General features: G+C 34.3%; 1 protein-coding gene across 1 annotated transcript in view; it reads right to left on the bottom strand.

Moving 5' to 3' along the window:
- BCAS2 (BCAS2 pre-mRNA processing factor) overlaps nt 1-17,063 on the bottom strand; it is a 90,524-nt gene that overhangs the window by 31,411 nt on the left and 42,050 nt on the right. The gene's annotated exons all lie outside the window — the stretch shown is intronic.

The raw sequence follows: 17,063 nt of genomic DNA, 5'->3' as shown, positions 1-17,063 counted from the left end.
CATGCAATAAAAATTGTATTGTTCATAAAAACATCACATATAGTGGTAAAAGTTTGGACTAATTTAGACTGATCATTAATGTTGGTATGTCTAATGCATGACTAGTGTGCATCGTTCATGAAGACACATATCACCTTACTGCTACTACCATCCAATTTTTAGGTTATATAATATGGAACACACATATGTTTGTGTAACTCAACAGTGGCAAGTTCAACTATGTACACAATTGGCTATTGATTAGTCACATGAAAGTACAGAACACTGGCTTGAACATTTCTGATTGAGGTATCAATGCAACACCTTACTTGCATACATCCTAGAAGCTAAATTCAGTTTGTAAGGCCCATTACTTCTGATTGAAACTTAGTATGAAGTTAAAATTTGAATAAAAATATTTGCTAATGTAGACATTAAAATGTTGTTAAAATGGGCATATAGTCAAAAACAGTGGTATGTATGCCACACATGTCTAGTTAAAAATACATTACATTGATGTTGTTTATGTGCGGTACAACATGTACACTAATTTGGAATCAATGAGGTTTGTATATATAGTGTTCCAACAAAATGGATCCATAAAAATATTATGTAAAGACAATTGGTATTATAATGATCCGCTGCAGATCAGGTAATGCTGTTTATTTATCTGGAGATATTATTGGCAGCTACAGATGTTGGAGTTATTAGAAATGTTAATGGAGCATGTTTTCTTCCGTAGTCGCGATGTTTATAGTTGGTGGCATTAGTCAAATATGTTGAAAGTTATGCGTCTTGGTGCACGTTGATTTGTTCTGGAAGCTTATATGTTGTAAAAAACAAGGTGGAGTGTCTGGAAATAGAAATAATAGTGTGATAATGTTGTGGATAGAAAGTGTAATAGTGAATCGTATGTCGTTTTACTTACGTAAAGTGTTGGAACCGTGCGTTCTTTGTAGCTGCCTGTTGGGATCTGATACGTGTAGCTCTGAGATTGTAGTTAGCGGCGGTAGAGGGGAGGTTTGGGGGGATGGGTGGAGTGTTAGTGATGGGAGTGGGGTTGGAGGGGAGAGGGTTTTGGGGCGGTTGATTTGAACATATCGATTTTTGTTTGCTTATTCTTTTGATATAGAAATCTTTTAATAAGGGAATTACTATAAACTATAAACTATAAACATCGCGACTACGGAAGAAAACATGCTCCATTAACATTTCTAATAACTCCAACATCTGTAGCTGCCAATAATATCTCCAGATAAATAAACAGCATTACCTGATCTGCAGCGGATCATTATAATACCAATTGTCTTTACATAATATTTTTATGGATCCATTTTGTTGGAACACTATATATACAAACCTCATTGATTCCAAATTAGTGTACATGTTGTACCGCACATAAACAACATCAATGTAATGTATTTTTAACTAGACATGTGTGGCATACATACCACTGTTTTTGACTATATGCCCATTTTAACAACATTTTAATGTCTACATTAGCAAATATTTTTATTCAAATTTTAACTTCATACTAAGTTTCAATCAGAAGTAATGGGCCTTACAAACTGAATTTAGCTTCTAGGATGTATGCAAGTAAGGTGTTGCATTGATACCTCAATCAGAAATGTTCAAGCCAGTGTTCTGTACTTTCATGTGACTAATCAATAGCCAATTGTGTACATAGTTGAACTTGCCACTGTTGAGTTACACAAACATATGTGTGTTCCATATTATATAACCTAAAAATTGGATGGTAGTAGCAGTAAGGTGATATGTGTCTTCATGAACGATGCACACTAGTCATGCATTAGACATACCAACATTAATGATCAGTCTAAATTAGTCCAAACTTTTACCACTATATGTGATGTTTTTATGAACAATACAATTTTTATTGCATGTCAACTGAGGATGACCCCCTAGGGGTCGAAACTAGTCTTGACTATTTGACTATACTTACTTGCTTAATGTAAAATAAATTTGTATTGATAAGGTGGAGATTTGTATATATACTGTTTTTCTGTAAAGTAATATCCATCAATACGGAAATGAAACTTATAAATAACAGTAGAAAAGCCAACCAGGCAAGAAAAATGGCACACAGATACCAAAATCTGAAGATTAAGATCACAAATATTGTCAAAAACATCACTTTCTTAAAACAATGCCTACTTAATAATCTAACTCCTAAATTTCTTAGGAAATATAATAATAAACATAGAAGCACATATCAAACCCAAAATACCCAAAACAAAACCAATCGAATATGGCTTAAAGAAGAAATTAAATTCATGTATAGGAAAAAACAACACCTCAACATACAAATGTATGAAGCACACCTTAAAGCCTCACATGAGCTACCACACACATACTGGAGCAACTTCCAACAAATAACTAACGAAAAGATAGAAAACATAGCCATACAGAAGCAGAATACCTTAAACAAGAAACTTAACGCACTCAAGGCATCACTAAACCAAACCAACCATACACAGTATAGACAACATATTACTGTTTCTACAGATAACAACCAACATATTTTCCATCCCCCACTCCAAAACCTAACTAACACAACATTCAATGAAAAAGAAACAACTATACTGAGCAAAGGACCAAAACATAACTGGAAAAACAATTCAGTATTTGAAAACATAGCCACTATTATTACTGAAACAGAAGATGCTCTAAACAAAATACCCCAAGAAAAACAAAATGAAATTAGATATGAAATTAAAAAAACACTACCACAATATGTTGATAAGATCACTCAAAAACCTCAGAATCAAGATATCACAAACCAAACACAAATTAAGGTACTCAAAAATAAAATCCAGCAAAATAACCTAATAGTAACAAAGGCAGATAAAGGAAACACTACAGTTATTATGGATAAAGAGGAATATATAACAAAAACAAAAACCTGCTTTCAAGATGAAACTTTTCAAATTAAGACTAAAGATCCTACTAACAGTATCCAGAAAAACTTAAAAATTCTCCTAAAAAACACCAATTTTCTTTTGAACGAACAGGAAACTGCAAAATTAACCACCATGAATCCAGGGATACCTACAGCTAAAGCTTATCCTAAGATCCATAAAAACAATATTCCTATGAGACCCATAATAAATTATAGACCAAGCCCTATTTATAAATTATCCAAATACATACAAAAATTCCTTAAAAAACATTACGTTTTTCAAGCAAACAAAACCATAAAAAACTCAATAGATTTCTGCAACATTACTAAGAATATAAGAATAGAACACTTCTACAAGCTAGCAACATATGATATAACAAACATGTATCCCAATATACCCACACAAAAAACTATCACTATTATAGAATCCAACCTTTATAACCACAGTAAGCTAAGCAAATTGGAAATAGATGAATTTATTAAACTTTTACAATTCGCTATCAATAACAATTATTTCAAGTTCCATGACACTATCTATCAACAAAAAGGATTACCCATGGGATCACCAATATCAGGCATAATAGCTGATATATACATGGATTACTTAGAACACCAAGAAATTAAAAAAATAGAAAATATCATCTATTGGTGCAGGTTTGTCGATGATACATTTATAATCATGGACAATAGACATACTAATGAAAACATAATCCTAGAACAACTAAATAGAATAGATCCCCACATTAAATTTACCATGGACACTGAACACAACAATACCATAAACTACTTAGACATATCCATAACCAGACATAACAACCACCTAACATACAATATATATAGAAAACCTACCCACACATCAAATACAATAAAGATAGACTCCACCCACCCACATGCCCATAAAAGAGCTGCATACTATAGTATGATTCATAGAGCATACAACATTCCACTTTCAAAGGAAAATCTAAATAAAGAACTAAACACAATCCATGAAATAGCAAAACAAAACGGATATAAAAGAGAAATGATAAACCGGATCATCAATAAAGTCAAAAACTAACCTAAAACCAAGCTAACCAGAATCACTAAAAATAAAAAAGAATATGCACTGTTTACTTACAACAATAACCATATACATCCCATAACAAATATCTTCAAAAAACAAGGCCTAAAAATAGCATATAAAACGGCACGCAATAACACCAACATACTATACAATTCCAAATCAGTTAATAACATAAATAAATACAATCACTCAGGAGTCTATCGCCTAAAATGCAACGACTGCCGAGCCAGCTATATAGGACTTACCGGTAGAAGTTTTTTAATACGATATAATGAACATGTAAACGCCGTCAAACACAGACATTTCTCAGCTATGGGTCAGCATATTGACGATCAAAAACATAATTTCACGGACATTAAGAACGACATGCAAATCCTTAATATGAATCCAAAAAGTCCCTTGCTCAGTATAATAGAAGAATTTTACATAAATTTAGACAAATACGTGAATCCAAACTCCAACCTAAATGAAAGTATAGACAGAAACAATATTCTTTTTCATGCAGTAATTCCCTTATTAAAAGATTTCTATATCAAAAGAATAAGCAAACAAAAATCGATATGTTCAAATCAACCGCCCCAAAACCCTCTCCCCTCCAACCCCACTCCCATCACTAACACTCCACCCATCCCCCCAAACCTCCCCTCTACCGCCGCTAACTACAATCTCAGAGCTACACGTATCAGATCCCAACAGGCAGCTACAAAGAACGCACGGTTCCAACACTTTACGTAAGTAAAACGACATACGATTCACTATTACACTTTCTATCCACAACATTATCACACTATTATTTCTATTTCCAGACACTCCACCTTGTTTTTTACAACATATAAGCTTCCAGAACAAATCAACGTGCACCAAGACGCATAACTTTCAACATATTTGACTAATGCCACCAACTATAAACATCGCGACTACGGAAGAAAACATGCTCCATTAACATTTCTAATAACTCCAACATCTGTAGCTGCCAATAATATCTCCAGATAAATAAACAGCATTACCTGATCTGCAGCGGATCATTATAATACCAATTGTCTTTACATAATATTTTTATGGATCCATTTTGTTGGAACACTATATATACAAACCTCATTGATTCCAAATTAGTGTACATGTTGTACCGCACATAAACAACATCAATGTAATGTATTTTTAACTAGACATGTGTGGCATACATACCACTGTTTTTGACTATATGCCCATTTTAACAACATTTTAATGTCTACATTAGCAAATATTTTTATTCAAATTTTAACTTCATACTAAGTTTCAATCAGAAGTAATGGGCCTTACAAACTGAATTTAGCTTCTAGGATGTATGCAAGTAAGGTGTTGCATTGATACCTCAATCAGAAATGTTCAAGCCAGTGTTCTGTACTTTCATGTGACTAATCAATAGCCAATTGTGTACATAGTTGAACTTGCCACTGTTGAGTTACACAAACATATGTGTGTTCCATATTATATAACCTAAAAATTGGATGGTAGTAGCAGTAAGGTGATATGTGTCTTCATGAACGATGCACACTAGTCATGCATTAGACATACCAACATTAATGATCAGTCTAAATTAGTCCAAACTTTTACCACTATATGTGATGTTTTTATGAACAATACAATTTTTATTGCATGTCAACTGAGGATGACCCCCTAGGGGTCGAAACTAGTCTTGACTATTTGACTATACTTACTTGCTTAATGTAAAATAAATTTGTATTGATAAGGTGGAGATTTGTATATATACTGTTTTTCTGTAAAGTAATATCCATCAATACGGAAATGAAACTTATAAATAACAGTAGAAAAGCCAACCAGGCAAGAAAAATGGCACACAGATACCAAAATCTGAAGATTAAGATCACAAATATTGTCAAAAACATCACTTTCTTAAAACAATGCCTACTTAATAATCTAACTCCTAAATTTCTTAGGAAATATAATAATAAACATAGAAGCACATATCAAACCCAAAATACCCAAAACAAAACCAATCGAATATGGCTTAAAGAAGAAATTAAATTCATGTATAGGAAAAAACAACACCTCAACATACAAATGTATGAAGCACACCTTAAAGCCTCACATGAGCTACCACACACATACTGGAGCAACTTCCAACAAATAACTAACGAAAAGATAGAAAACATAGCCATACAGAAGCAGAATACCTTAAACAAGAAACTTAACGCACTCAAGGCATCACTAAACCAAACCAACCATACACAGTATAGACAACATATTACTGTTTCTACAGATAACAACCAACATATTTTCCATCCCCCACTCCAAAACCTAACTAACACAACATTCAATGAAAAAGAAACAACTATACTGAGCAAAGGACCAAAACATAACTGGAAAAACAATTCAGTATTTGAAAACATAGCCACTATTATTACTGAAACAGAAGATGCTCTAAACAAAATACCCCAAGAAAAACAAAATGAAATTAGATATGAAATTAAAAAAACACTACCACAATATGTTGATAAGATCACTCAAAAACCTCAGAATCAAGATATCACAAACCAAACACAAATTAAGGTACTCAAAAATAAAATCCAGCAAAATAACCTAATAGTAACAAAGGCAGATAAAGGAAACACTACAGTTATTATGGATAAAGAGGAATATATAACAAAAACAAAAACCTGCTTTCAAGATGAAACTTTTCAAATTAAGACTAAAGATCCTACTAACAGTATCCAGAAAAACTTAAAAATTCTCCTAAAAAACACCAATTTTCTTTTGAACGAACAGGAAACTGCAAAATTAACCACCATGAATCCAGGGATACCTACAGCTAAAGCTTATCCTAAGATCCATAAAAACAATATTCCTATGAGACCCATAATAAATTATAGACCAAGCCCTATTTATAAATTATCCAAATACATACAAAAATTCCTTAAAAAACATTACGTTTTTCAAGCAAACAAAACCATAAAAAACTCAATAGATTTCTGCAACATTACTAAGAATATAAGAATAGAACACTTCTACAAGCTAGCAACATATGATATAACAAACATGTATCCCAATATACCCACACAAAAAACTATCACTATTATAGAATCCAACCTTTATAACCACAGTAAGCTAAGCAAATTGGAAATAGATGAATTTATTAAACTTTTACAATTCGCTATCAATAACAATTATTTCAAGTTCCATGACACTATCTATCAACAAAAAGGATTACCCATGGGATCACCAATATCAGGCATAATAGCTGATATATACATGGATTACTTAGAACACCAAGAAATTAAAAAAATAGAAAATATCATCTATTGGTGCAGGTTTGTCGATGATACATTTATAATCATGGACAATAGACATACTAATGAAAACATAATCCTAGAACAACTAAATAGAATAGATCCCCACATTAAATTTACCATGGACACTGAACACAACAATACCATAAACTACTTAGACATATCCATAACCAGACATAACAACCACCTAACATACAATATATATAGAAAACCTACCCACACATCAAATACAATAAAGATAGACTCCACCCACCCACATGCCCATAAAAGAGCTGCATACTATAGTATGATTCATAGAGCATACAACATTCCACTTTCAAAGGAAAATCTAAATAAAGAACTAAACACAATCCATGAAATAGCAAAACAAAACGGATATAAAAGAGAAATGATAAACCGGATCATCAATAAAGTCAAAAACCAACCTAAAACCAAGCTAACCAGAATCACTAAAAATAAAAAAGAATATGCACTGTTTACTTACAACAATAACCATATACATCCCATAACAAATATCTTCAAAAAACAAGGCCTAAAAATAGCATATAAAACGGCACGCAATAACACCAACATACTATACAATTCCAAATCAGTTAATAACATAAATAAATACAATCACTCAGGAGTCTATCGCCTAAAATGCAACGACTGCCGAGCCAGCTATATAGGACTTACCGGTAGAAGTTTTTTAATACGATATAATGAACATGTAAACGCCGTCAAACACAGACATTTCTCAGCTATGGGTCAGCATATTGACGATCAAAAACATAATTTCACGGACATTAAGAACGACATGCAAATCCTTAATATGAATCCAAAAAGTCCCTTGCTCAGTATAATAGAAGAATTTTACATAAATTTAGACAAATACGTGAATCCAAACTCCAACCTAAATGAAAGTATAGACAGAAACAATATTCTTTTTCATGCAGTAATTCCCTTATTAAAAGATTTCTATATCAAAAGAATAAGCAAACAAAAATCGATATGTTCAAATCAACCGCCCCAAAACCCTCTCCCCTCCAACCCCACTCCCATCACTAACACTCCACCCATCCCCCCAAACCTCCCCTCTACCGCCGCTAACTACAATCTCAGAGCTACACGTATCAGATCCCAACAGGCAGCTACAAAGAACGCACGGTTCCAACACTTTACGTAAGTAAAACGACATACGATTCACTATTACACTTTCTATCCACAACATTATCACACTATTATTTCTATTTCCAGACACTCCACCTTGTTTTTTACAACATATAAGCTTCCAGAACAAATCAACGTGCACCAAGACGCATAACTTTCAACATATTTGACTAATGCCACCAACTATAAACATCGCGACTACGGAAGAAAACATGCTCCATTAACATTTCTAATAACTCCAACATCTGTAGCTGCCAATAATATCTCCAGATAAATAAACAGCATTACCTGATCTGCAGCGGATCATTATAATACCAATTGTCTTTACATAATATTTTTATGGATCCATTTTGTTGGAACACTATATATACAAACCTCATTGATTCCAAATTAGTGTACATGTTGTACCGCACATAAACAACATCAATGTAATGTATTTTTAACTAGACATGTGTGGCATACATACCACTGTTTTTGACTATATGCCCATTTTAACAACATTTTAATGTCTACATTAGCAAATATTTTTATTCAAATTTTAACTTCATACTAAGTTTCAATCAGAAGTAATGGGCCTTACAAACTGAATTTAGCTTCTAGGATGTATGCAAGTAAGGTGTTGCATTGATACCTCAATCAGAAATGTTCAAGCCAGTGTTCTGTACTTTCATGTGACTAATCAATAGCCAATTGTGTACATAGTTGAACTTGCCACTGTTGAGTTACACAAACATATGTGTGTTCCATATTATATAACCTAAAAATTGGATGGTAGTAGCAGTAAGGTGATATGTGTCTTCATGAACGATGCACACTAGTCATGCATTAGACATACCAACATTAATGATCAGTCTAAATTAGTCCAAACTTTTACCACTATATGTGATGTTTTTATGAACAATACAATTTTTATTGCATGTCAACTGAGGATGACCCCCTAGGGGTCGAAACTAGTCTTGACTATTTGACTATACTTACTTGCTTAATGTAAAATAAATTTGTATTGATAAGGTGGAGATTTGTATATATACTGTTTTTCTGTAAAGTAATATCCATCAATACGGAAATGAAACTTATAAATAACAGTAGAAAAGCCAACCAGGCAAGAAAAATGGCACACAGATACCAAAATCTGAAGATTAAGATCACAAATATTGTCAAAAACATCACTTTCTTAAAACAATGCCTACTTAATAATCTAACTCCTAAATTTCTTAGGAAATATAATAATAAACATAGAAGCACATATCAAACCCAAAATACCCAAAACAAAACCAATCGAATATGGCTTAAAGAAGAAATTAAATTCATGTATAGGAAAAAACAACACCTCAACATACAAATGTATGAAGCACACCTTAAAGCCTCACATGAGCTACCACACACATACTGGAGCAACTTCCAACAAATAACTAACGAAAAGATAGAAAACATAGCCATACAGAAGCAGAATACCTTAAACAAGAAACTTAACGCACTCAAGGCATCACTAAACCAAACCAACCATACACAGTATAGACAACATATTACTGTTTCTACAGATAACAACCAACATATTTTCCATCCCCCACTCCAAAACCTAACTAACACAACATTCAATGAAAAAGAAACAACTATACTGAGCAAAGGACCAAAACATAACTGGAAAAACAATTCAGTATTTGAAAACATAGCCACTATTATTACTGAAACAGAAGATGCTCTAAACAAAATACCCCAAGAAAAACAAAATGAAATTAGATATGAAATTAAAAAAACACTACCACAATATGTTGATAAGATCACTCAAAAACCTCAGAATCAAGATATCACAAACCAAACACAAATTAAGGTACTCAAAAATAAAATCCAGCAAAATAACCTAATAGTAACAAAGGCAGATAAAGGAAACACTACAGTTATTATGGATAAAGAGGAATATATAACAAAAACAAAAACCTGCTTTCAAGATGAAACTTTTCAAATTAAGACTAAAGATCCTACTAACAGTATCCAGAAAAACTTAAAAATTCTCCTAAAAAACACCAATTTTCTTTTGAACGAACAGGAAACTGCAAAATTAACCACCATGAATCCAGGGATACCTACAGCTAAAGCTTATCCTAAGATCCATAAAAACAATATTCCTATGAGACCCATAATAAATTATAGACCAAGCCCTATTTATAAATTATCCAAATACATACAAAAATTCCTTAAAAAACATTACGTTTTTCAAGCAAACAAAACCATAAAAAACTCAATAGATTTCTGCAACATTACTAAGAATATAAGAATAGAACACTTCTACAAGCTAGCAACATATGATATAACAAACATGTATCCCAATATACCCACACAAAAAACTATCACTATTATAGAATCCAACCTTTATAACCACAGTAAGCTAAGCAAATTGGAAATAGATGAATTTATTAAACTTTTACAATTCGCTATCAATAACAATTATTTCAAGTTCCATGACACTATCTATCAACAAAAAGGATTACCCATGGGATCACCAATATCAGGCATAATAGCTGATATATACATGGATTACTTAGAACACCAAGAAATTAAAAAAATAGAAAATATCATCTATTGGTGCAGGTTTGTCGATGATACATTTATAATCATGGACAATAGACATACTAATGAAAACATAATCCTAGAACAACTAAATAGAATAGATCCCCACATTAAATTTACCATGGACACTGAACACAACAATACCATAAACTACTTAGACATATCCATAACCAGACATAACAACCACCTAACATACAATATATATAGAAAACCTACCCACACATCAAATACAATAAAGATAGACTCCACCCACCCACATGCCCATAAAAGAGCTGCATACTATAGTATGATTCATAGAGCATACAACATTCCACTTTCAAAGGAAAATCTAAATAAAGAACTAAACACAATCCATGAAATAGCAAAACAAAACGGATATAAAAGAGAAATGATAAACCGGATCATCAATAAAGTCAAAAACCAACCTAAAACCAAGCTAACCAGAATCACTAAAAATAAAAAAGAATATGCACTGTTTACTTACAACAATAACCATATACATCCCATAACAAATATCTTCAAAAAACAAGGCCTAAAAATAGCATATAAAACGGCACGCAATAACACCAACATACTATACAATTCCAAATCAGTTAATAACATAAATAAATACAATCACTCAGGAGTCTATCGCCTAAAATGCAACGACTGCCGAGCCAGCTATATAGGACTTACCGGTAGAAGTTTTTTAATACGATATAATGAACATGTAAACGCCGTCAAACACAGACATTTCTCAGCTATGGGTCAGCATATTGACGATCAAAAACATAATTTCACGGACATTAAGAACGACATGCAAATCCTTAATATGAATCCAAAAAGTCCCTTGCTCAGTATAATAGAAGAATTTTACATAAATTTAGACAAATACGTGAATCCAAACTCCAACCTAAATGAAAGTATAGACAGAAACAATATTCTTTTTCATGCAGTAATTCCCTTATTAAAAGATTTCTATATCAAAAGAATAAGCAAACAAAAATCGATATGTTCAAATCAACCGCCCCAAAACCCTCTCCCCTCCAACCCCACTCCCATCACTAACACTCCACCCATCCCCCCAAACCTCCCCTCTACCGCCGCTAACTACAATCTCAGAGCTACACGTATCAGATCCCAACAGGCAGCTACAAAGAACGCACGGTTCCAACACTTTACGTAAGTAAAACGACATACGATTCACTATTACACTTTCTATCCACAACATTATCACACTATTATTTCTATTTCCAGACACTCCACCTTGTTTTTTACAACATATAAGCTTCCAGAACAAATCAACGTGCACCAAGACGCATAACTTTCAACATATTTGACTAATGCCACCAACTATAAACATCGCGACTACGGAAGAAAACATGCTCCATTAACATTTCTAATAACTCCAACATCTGTAGCTGCCAATAATATCTCCAGATAAATAAACAGCATTACCTGATCTGCAGCGGATCATTATAATACCAATTGTCTTTACATAATATTTTTATGGATCCATTTTGTTGGAACACTATATATACAAACCTCATTGATTCCAAATTAGTGTACATGTTGTACCGCACATAAACAACATCAATGTAATGTATTTTTAACTAGACATGTGTGGCATACATACCACTGTTTTTGACTATATGCCCATTTTAACAACATTTTAATGTCTACATTAGCAAATATTTTTATTCAAATTTTAACTTCATACTAAGTTTCAATCAGAAGTAATGGGCCTTACAAACTGAATTTAGCTTCTAGGATGTATGCAAGTAAGGTGTTGCATTGATACCTCAATCAGAAATGTTCAAGCCAGTGTTCTGTACTTTCATGTGACTAATCAATAGCCAATTGTGTACATAGTTGAACTTGCCACTGTTGAGTTACACAAACATATGTGTGTTCCATATTATATAACCTAAAAATTGGATGGTAGTAGCAGTAAGGTGATATGTGTCTTCATGAACGATGCACACTAGTCATGCATTAGACATACCAACATTAATGATCAGTCTAAATTAGTCCAAACTTTTACCACTATATGTGATGTTTTTATGAACAATACAATTTTTATTGCATGTCAACTGAGGATGACCCCCTAGGGGTCGAAACTAGTCTTGACTATTTGACTATACTTACTTGCTTAATGTAAAATAAATTTGTATTGATAAGGTGGAGATTTGTATATATACTGTTTTTCTGTAAAGTAATTGCCTTCGAATATCGATGAGAGAGCTCGCTAGTGGACATAGCGAGGAAACTATACCAAAGATGATCGAACGCATGTAACATAATGGCTAGGTGCATAAATATCGGTAACGGAAAAACTGTGCAAGCTAAATCACTCGTAATAACGGATGCGTTAGTGATAGGGCTCTCACTGTAACCGAAGGATAATACACAGTTTACTATAGGAATTTTGAAGGAACAGACAACAACTGATGTTATAGTGGGGTTCTTGTTATATATACCATACTTGCTATAGTGGACTACTACAGTAGTTTGGTCCATATGACCCGCACAACAAAAACGCATGTGGTACATTTGTGTTTCGTAGTTAAGAAATGTCTGCCTCCATAGCATTGGCCTACTGCAACTCTAATGATGTCTCTCAAATAGGTGAATAGTTTTGTGTCGAAACGATGCACTGCAAGCATGCATCAATCATCTGTGTTTTGTAGTTAAGAATGTCCGACAGCATAATGGTTAACACAATTAGCTGCCGTTCTCCGGGACCTGAGCTCAATTCCTGGTACTGTAATGCCAGAGATTTAAGAATGGCTGGAAGATTGATATGCGGTAAAAATGGTACATGCAGCTCCCCTCCATTGGAGGCGTACCTAAAAAGAACTGCACCACCTCAGGATGAGGAAATTCATTTACTTTAGTTAAGAAATATTCATGGTTGTTGCTATTTATATACCGTATTTACTCTTGTATTAGACCGCCCCCCCCCCCCCCCTGGCTTTTTGAGACGAAGAAAATGAAAAAATAAATCTCGCATACAAGGCCCCACCAACGTAATTCGTCAGAGAAGAACAACGATTCTGCTTCGAAGCGGGTACAAGTCTTATTGCAGTTCTGATGACATTGCACAAATTTGTGAATAGTTCCGTCCGTTTGACCTACGCAATGAAAACGCGTCGAATCCATGCGCTACATCTGTGTTTCGTAGTTAAGAAATGTGCGCCTCTGTAGCATAGGTCTACTGCGGCTCTGATGATGTCGCACAAATAGGTATTCGTGTCCGACCCGCGCATTGCAAGCATGCATCAGTCATGCTATATGTCTGTGTTTTTTAGTTAATAATGTCCGCCAGCGTAATGGTTAGCACAATTAGTTGCTGTTCTCAGGAGTCTGACTTTGATTCCCGGTACCGTACTGCCAGAGATTTACGAATGGCAGGAAGGTTGATATGCGGTAAAAGCGGTGCATGTAACTCCCCTCCAGCGGGGGTGTGTCTAAAAAGAGCTGTACCAGCTTGGGATGACGAAACGAGTTTACTTTAGTTGAGAAATATTCGCGCATTCGCGGTTATTGCTATTTATAGAGCAGGCGAAATCATTAACAAAGTGTTCGTTTAATATCTCGGAACTTGGGCCAATATAGGTATATATTTGAAGAGAAGCAAGTTTAAAACGTGATAAAAGCTATCCAATTAAATCGATTGTTTTATTCGCCAACGTACCTAACAAATAATAATTTTATGTCCCTATGTACTTTAAACGATTTTCGGAGACGCCAAACAAAACATACTAGGGTATGTGTTAATAAACAGAAGAGACAACGAATGTACAGAATTAAACATTATGATAATAAAACTCATTACCACCACACCTGTAGATATTCATAAATGTGGTATATTTTCCTGTTATTTATTTCTATTCTTTCAATCAAGGAACCTAAACAATGTGGTCTGTTTTATCTCATGGACAGCTGTTTATAAAATCCTGATGTGATAAATGTAGAGAACAAGCATGAAATGTACTTAAAAATAGGGGTCTGTGTTTCAACAGCCGCAGTTATCAAAAGAATTTTTCTAGTTACTATGCATTACATTCGGAAGTACAACTCGTAACATACGCTAGTTATAAGCTGATGGTTTGGCACACAGAACACCGGTTTGGCATGCCTTCTACAGACGGCTTTATTCGGAAGGAGTAGCTTCTGCTACATATACACCAACTCGGAATATAAGAGACCATCTCCAAAAACCATTTGGAAATAGATTCACACTGTTTAGACTCTATAGTCGGGAACGAAAAGACTTCTAAAAGGTTCAAAAAGATGGGACCTCGTATGCTCTCGATTGCAGTGCATGGCTCAAAGAGAATGAAACATGGCTGACGCGACTGACGAGATGGCAGTGAAGATGACGTCACTTGGAATTCCGACGCAGCGGTAGCAGGGCAGGGAAGTTGGCGGCGCAAGGCGATAATTCAAATGAAAGCAGTGATCAGGTTTACTGTGTGGTAGGCCTACTGCTGAACTGACAAACAAATGACTGGCCATTAAGTTATTTTGTATCAATATTTAATTATATGATAACATGATACCCTTATTCCTTTGTTCTACGGGGTTGAGTATGAAGTGGGACGAATCTTCGTAGCGAGTTTTTACGGTTGTATGCCCTTCCTAACATCAACCTCACCAGAGGAATTAATGAGATGTAACGAATGACGTGATACGAGTATATGTACCGTACGTCTAAAAGTCATGTTCACCATTTATTGTCTTTTTACGTTTAGAAATACTGCCTTCCAACAAAAATAGCCAGTATAACTTAAATACATTCTAAGTTGTTAAATAATAGTATAGAATGTTTACATGTACAATTTATAGCTCTTTATAACCTAGAAGTTGTGTGTTCGCCGCACAAAATTTTGAGGTTATCGCATATTGGGCCCCCCTTTACTATTTTTGTCCGTAAAAGTGGGAAAGAAGGGGTCTAATACGCGAGTAAATACAGTAGTAGGCGAGATCATTCACGAAGTGGTTGTTTAATATCTTGTACCTCGGGCCAATATAGATCATTTTTTGGAGAGAAGTAGGTTTAAAACATGATAAAAACAATCCAATCATAACAACTGTTTTATTTGACGATGCCGGGCTGAGTGGCTCAGATGGTTGAGGCGCTGGCCTTCTGACCCCAACTTGGCAGGTTCGATCCTGGCTCAGTCCACTGGTATTTGAAGGTGCTCAAATACATCAGCCTGGTGTCAGTAGATTTACTGGCATGTAAAAGAACTCCTGCAGGACTAAATTCCAGCACCTCGGTGTCTCAAAAAACCGCAAACAGAGTAGTTAGTGGCACGTCAAGCCAATAACATTATTATTACTCGACAACGTACCAAACTAATAATAATATTACTGATTTTACGTCCCCGCTAACTACTTTTACATTTTTTTCCAAACAGAACATACTATGAGTTAATAAAAAATGGAGGCAATGAACGTACAAAATTAAACATTATGGTAATAAAAAGCATTACCGCCACACCTGTAGATATCCATAAATGCAGCAAGCTTTTCTATTATATATTTTTATTATTTACTTCATGGAACTTCTGGCACTAGCCTATCCGGACACTTGATAGTAGGCCTATACTTAACCTAGTTATCCAAAGAATGCTTCCAGTTACTATGTATTACATTCAGAAGTACAACTCATAACACACGCTAGTTATCAGCTGGTGGTCTAGCATGCTTTCTACATCATGGCTTTATTCAGAAGGGGTTACTTCTGCTGCACATATTCCAACTGGGAGTAACAGACACCATTCCCAGAAACAATTTGCAAACAAATTCTCACTATTTGGACTCTAGTTAGGAACAAAAGTATTTTTTAAAGTTTCAAAAAGATGGGATCACAAATGCTCTTGATGGCAGTGCATGGTTGACGAGATGGTAGTGAAGATGACATCATTTGGAATGATGACATGCCGGTAGCAGGGAAGTTGGCGGCACAAGACGACAATAATTCAAATGAAAGCAGTGATCGGGTTTACTGTGTGGTGGGCCTACTGCTCAACTGACAGGGAGAAATGACTGGTCATTAATTTTTTTTATTAATATTGCATAAAACGATACCCTTATCACTTTTCTCTAC

The sequence above is a fragment of the Anabrus simplex genome, chromosome 4 (genome assembly GCF_040414725.1).
Source record: "Anabrus simplex isolate iqAnaSimp1 chromosome 4, ASM4041472v1, whole genome shotgun sequence".
NCBI classification, from domain to species: Eukaryota; Metazoa; Arthropoda; class Insecta; order Orthoptera; family Tettigoniidae; genus Anabrus; species Anabrus simplex.
The sequence above is the reverse complement of the archived record's forward strand: the minus strand, read 5'-3'. Positions and strand labels throughout refer to the sequence as shown.